We start from the raw sequence: 6,108 nt of genomic DNA, 5'->3' as shown, positions 1-6,108 counted from the left end.
TAGTGCACAATTACACACTCACGCCTCGCTGAAACATCACCACATTACAAATTCAAATATTTAATTCACATCTCCAAAATGCAGTTGTACTGTAATCATTATGAAACGGTTAAATTTTTAATTGAAATGCACTGCAGAATATGAGTGAAATTGTGTAAAGTAACTCCATCACACTGTATAAGAACTATGATAAATGTTTTTATATTTTACTGAAAACAAGACAAAATACCAAGTAATTTTTTGCAGTGTGACTCCATTAAATGTGTGTGTGTGTGTGTGTGTGTGTGTGTGTAGATTAAACAATGAACGGGCAAAACGGACATGGCAGCAGGTCAAAAATCAAATACAAGAACATTCTGCAGAATGGTATGCCTGACTAAATATTTAACAAAGCACAAGCATATATTGTACCCAGAAGGTGCCTGCTCACACATTGTCTGTACGTTTTAGCAGTGAAAAAGAATACCACAGACAAGGCACGGGTGGTGGGTCACCAAAGGCTGACCTTACCCCAGCAGAGGACATGGCCTTGGAGCTAAAATAAAGGCAGGCCCGTCTTAGAGGGGATCCCTGGGGGGAAAGAGACGAGCATAGGTTCCTCCCAAGATGCCACCCGGTTCATTCAAGGTATGTCCTTCCATCTCACATGGGATACAACCACATTCATATTTAATCAATTTGGACTGTCTGACTTTGGTTACCTATTGCCTTGCAGTGTCTGGCAGCACTGTGTTCCTGTAGAGCCACCAGCACAAGCACCAGACGATGCTGATCCAGTGAGTACTCCATCAAAGGCAACTGTAGGCCTGGCATGCTTGTCTACTAGCTTCAATATGAATCCGATTAAATGTGATAGGGTGAAGGCCCCAGTGCAGCAGCAACAGCACATGATGGAGACGATGATGAGGAGGAGACCATCTCTCTGGATTCCAGAAGGCATGAGGTATCATGTTAAGACTGTGAAAGTACTATTTACTCTACAATGGTGAGGAGTCCTCATCAAAATCAAAAAAATCTAATTTCTTTTACAGGACCCCAGATTGCATACAGTGGGAAAACCAGCCTGGCAACATAGTGCGTATTAATAAAAGGACACCACATCCTGCCAATTCCAGCTGCGCTAATTGTATTGTGTTCACAGAGCTCACAAGCTATCAGAAAGTTGTATGGCAACCACTCCGGCGCCAAATAGAACTGGCAGACATAGACATCAGATACAAGAAGAAAAAGATGGAAAATCTTTGCACTGGAGCTCGAAATAAAAAAGAGGACAATTAGGAAACTGGACTTGAAATAAAAAAACTTGAGAGGGAGGTGAGATATGCCTTCATATGTACACTGTATGCTAACTGTAACAAAATGTATTAATCATTATTTTCTTTCCTCCCCAGCCCAAGAAGATGACACAGCTCAAAATAAAAATTAGGTATATTCTCGTAAAGTCAAGTGAGCCATGACATATGAGCTCTTATGTGAGCACACAGACGGTGGCATCTTTCTAAGGTTTTTTTTTATTTTCTCCAGCAATCAGACAACCAAGTCATCGTTATTAGGCATCGCCCTCTTTTGCCCACCCCCCAGCACCAGGTGTGCCACTAGCCTATTTGAAGGCCCAAAATTGTGTGTTCCTTCTGTCTTCTCTGACAATGGCATGCCCATTTCGTGCGAGATGTGGTGGATGAAGAAGCACTTGTGCTGAGGAAGCCTTCAGGCGAGAAAGGGTCTTCAGGGACGGTTGGACCCACTGGCCTTCCCTGATGACCATCTATATGAAAGATACAGTGTTCTGCAAATGGCATCAGGTATCTATGCAGACTACTGGGTCCCAGGATTAAGCACCGACTGCACGGAGCCATGCACTGAGTGTGGAGCAAATGGTTTGTGTGGCTTGCGCTTTTTTGCTAGTGGAGCCTTCCTGTACTCAGTGGGGATGCAGAACAGCTGACACGGCCACAATTGCCGCACAATAAGGAGTGTGTGTCTGGCTATCAAAGCATTAGCAGATGTCTTCATCTCCTTCCCTGGCCACAGAAGACTCTTTGACATCAAAGAGGAGTTCTATAGGATTGCAGGTAAGAGGATCTACAAATTACAGGACAACTGTTAACACATAGTAGGATACTCATTACTTTGTGTGACAGTTTCCCCAATGTCATTGGTGCAGTGGACTGCACACACATAAGGATAAAAGCCCCTCAGGTGCCCATGAGGCCGATTTTGTGAATAGGAATCTTTCACAGCATTATGTTCAGTGAACATAACTTTTTGATATTGTCCATTGACGAACACTCTGCATTGCCAGTGATGTGCATTGATTGGTGTAATATTCCTCATCTTATGATTTCAGATGGTCTGCAATGCTGACTGTGTGATCAGCAATGTTGTGGCAAAATGGCCTGGCTCAGTCCATGACTCCAGAATCTTTCGGGCCCTGAAATCTATCAGTGCCTATCACAAGGTAAGCCACACAACCCCTATTTATAACCATCATGGCTGTGTCAAGAATATCACTGTGTTTATGAGGTAGTAATGATGAGATTTTGTGTTGACAGGTGAATTCTCTGGTGTGTTGCTGGGAGACAGGGGTATGGCTGCCAGCCTTTTCTCCTGACACCTTTCACAGCCCCCAGGAAGCACAGCAGGCCTACAACCATGCCCATGCCAGGACCAGGGCCAGAGTTGAAATGACCTTTGGCCTCCTGAAGGCACGCTTTCACTGCCTTCACAAATAAGGGTCAGCCCTGTTAGGGCATGTGATATTACTGTGGCTTGTGCTGTCCTCCACAATGTGGCCTGCCTGAGGAAGGAGAGGCCCCAGAGTGCCACCAGCCATGGACTGGGACAATCCGGCAATCTTCCCTGATGACGACAGTGGTCGGCTGCTGAGGGACCAATATGTGTTGAATTATTTTAGTTAGTATGTGTGCTTTCAATTTTGGTTAAATATGTTCTGCGGTGGCAGAAGAATTTGGTTTTTTTGGGTTCGTTTTTTGACGAATTTGGCCTCTTATGATGTTTGTGCGGTATACTGTGTGTAATACAGGCTGCAGGGAGGCTACTGCATCCATTCATTTGTCTGTTCAGTTGATGTGTATGGATTTGTCCTGCATTTATTTTAGTGTGCAGACATGCAGGGGTGTTATATACAGACCTTTGAATGTGTAGTATCATTTTGTATAATATGCTTGGATTCTGTGCTTTCCATCTTGTAGAGTCACTGTGACTTCAGTTTCGAAAGGAGCTGATGGTTTACCTGCTTTGTTTTGTCCTTATTCAATAAGGAACATAATGTTACACATTGTGTTTTTATATTCATATGGAATGTGTATTTGTTTATATCACAGAGTACTAGGGCCACACTGAAGAAAAAGGATAAAGTCATACATTTATGGGTTCTTTTGCAGAAAGCTACATATTGTTTTTACAGTTTTGATACTTATGCAATGTGATACTAATATTCTGGCACATCAGCATGTCTTTGTTTATGAAACCATACTGAAGTAAAATTTCACGAAATGCCCCACATCTGTCATTTAACAACTGTCCTCCTTAAAAAACTGTTACAATATTATGACTTGTGTTTTTTTCCCCTCTGTGGCCCTAATATTCTATCATTTTATATATAGCCTTTATGTCTATGGAAACTGTAAATTATCTAATGATAGCAACATCATCTAAAAATCATTTTTTATCCAAAATCATTGAAATTAATGATCACAAACGTTTAAATAATAACAGTGGGTCTAGTTATATGTGATAACAATGTATAGTGAGCAGTGAAATAACTATTGGTTTCCATTTGTGGTGACTGCTGACTGACATTAGGGATGAGATTAAATAGATCCTGGGATTAGCCTGGTCTGGAGCAGGCTAGCTCCACAGAATAAATCTCCATGGTAATTTATACCATAACATATCCTCCCCCGCCTATCCATTCTTTAGTGCAACGGATACGGGATCAATTGGCCGATCACTCCAAGATATCCTGGCTTAATCCCTTATCCTAGTTTTGTGCAACAGGCCCCTGCACCTGTATGCTGACAATACTATGGTGTATGTTATTGCTCCCACTGACCACGCTTTATTTTAACTACAGTTGGCTTTCTTTGTTTTTTTGCAGAAAGCCTATGACCTTACATTTGAATGTGTGTAACACTAAGTATGTGTTTTCCAGAGTGCACAAAAAGTATTATGATTAAAGCATATGTACTTTGCTGTTATTCTGGCTGCAGACGTTGTGACTGTGTTAGCCACCGCTAGCTAGCAAGCGAGGGATAAGAACGTTGCCAGTGAGCATGGCAACAGAACACAAAGAACAAACTACTCTAACAAACAATTAGCAACTAAAAGATGAGAAAGTATGAATTTGAATATACAGTTGAAGTCGGAAGTTCACATACACCTTAGCCAAATACATTTCAACTCAGTTTCACAATTCCTGACATTTAATCCTAGTAAAATGTCCCTGTCTTAGATCAGTTAGGATCACCACTTCATTTTAAGAATGTGAAATGTCAGAATAATAGTAGAGAGAATGATTTATTTGAGCTTTTATTTCTTTCATCACATTCCCAGTGGGTCAGAAGTTTACATACACTCAATTAGTATTTGGTAGCACTGCCTTTTAAATTGTTTAACTTGGGTTAAACGTTTTGTGTAGCCTTCCACAAGCTTCCCACAATAAGTTGGATGAATTTTGGCCCATTCCTCCTGACAGAGCTGGTGTAACTGAGTCAGGTTTGTAGGCCTCCTTGCTCGCACATGCTTTTTTAGTTCTGCCTACAAATTTTCTATGGGATTGAGGTCAGGGCTTTGTGATGGCCACTCCAATACCTTGACTTTGTTGTTCTTAAGCCATTTTCCCACAACTTTGGAAGTATGCTTGGAGTCATTGTCCATTTGGGAGACCCATTTGCGACCAAGCTTTAACTTCCTGACTGATGTCTTGAGATGTTGCGTCAATATATACACATAACATGAACCATTTTAACCCTTTTATGGTGGTTGGGACTGCCCATGACCTGACTGCATCTACCTTCTTGTCGTCCATCCTCACACACTGCAGGCTGATTTGGTAGCCGAAGAAGGAGACAGCCCTCTGGTGAAATTGGCCAGGAGGCGTTCCAGGACTGCTCGAACATGAGTGCTGTGACCCTCAGGGTAGCCAAGTAGATCAGGATGTCATCGATATACACAACCACCTGGCGTCCAATCATGTCCCTGGACACCTCGTTAACGAATGCCTGGAACACTGATGGAGCATTGGTTAAGCCAAATGGCATCACCAAGTATTCGTAGTGACCAGACATTGTGCTAAATGCTGTCTTCCTCTCACACCCCTCCCGGATCCGGATGAGATAGTAAGCACTCCGCAGGTCCAGTTTGGTAAAGAACCGGGCCCCACGGAGAACCGGGCCCCACGTTCCCCCACGTCAGTCATTGACTGACGGCACCAATGGGAGATACTTTGTGGTGATTTCGCTGAGTCCTGAAATGAATTTATTTTTTAAAAAGCCGACGCAGGGGAAGTGGACGTGTGGATGAAACATTGTTAGAGTGCCTRTTGGATGTAATCCTCCATGGCCTGGGTCATAGCCACCAACAGAGGGTAGATGCGTCTGCGCGGAGGAGCTGAGGAGGTTGATGGCACAGTTCCAGAGGCGATAAGGAGGAAGACTGGAGAATGCCTCCCGCAGGTCCTGGTATACCTCCGGGATGTTGGGCTGAAGGGCAACCATAGGACTCTCAACCGACATGGAACCACAGGGGACAGGGAAGCTGGTCCTCCGGTATTTGGGTGACCAGTCTAATTCTCATCCTCGACCATGAGATGGTAGGGTTATGGCATTGAAGCCAAGGGAGGCCGGGGATGATCTTGTGGACTGGTGCACTGGTAATGAAGAAGGGGATGTTCTCCTGATGAATGGACTCCCCCGGTGAGGGTAAGTGGCTGAGTGATGTGGTTTATGGTTCTGGATCCTAAATGCCAACTATCAAGGTAGGAACCGAAAAAGGAGAGGAGAGCACTGTTCAGTAGCGTTTAATCATCCGGTTGGACAATGTAACCCATATGGCCTTCACTCATATCAATCCCACCTTTAAAACAAT

The 6,108-nt window shown here is 43.4% G+C and overlaps 1 long non-coding RNA gene across 1 annotated transcript; it reads left to right on the top strand.

Moving 5' to 3' along the window:
• The first annotated feature begins 471 nt into the window (after positions 1 to 471).
• Positions 472 to 1,023, top strand: LOC139028276 (uncharacterized). Its single transcript, XR_011480457.1, has 3 exons — positions 472 to 627; positions 716 to 776; positions 857 to 1,023. It is a non-coding gene; the product is annotated as an uncharacterized lncRNA (long non-coding RNA).
• Positions 1,024 to 6,108: the final 5,085 nt, after the last annotated feature.

This window comes from Salvelinus sp. IW2-2015, linkage group LG10, assembly GCF_002910315.2.
Source record: "Salvelinus sp. IW2-2015 linkage group LG10, ASM291031v2, whole genome shotgun sequence".
NCBI classification, from domain to species: domain Eukaryota; kingdom Metazoa; phylum Chordata; class Actinopteri; order Salmoniformes; family Salmonidae; genus Salvelinus; species Salvelinus sp. IW2-2015.
The sequence above is the reverse complement of the archived record's forward strand: the minus strand, read 5'-3'. Positions and strand labels throughout refer to the sequence as shown.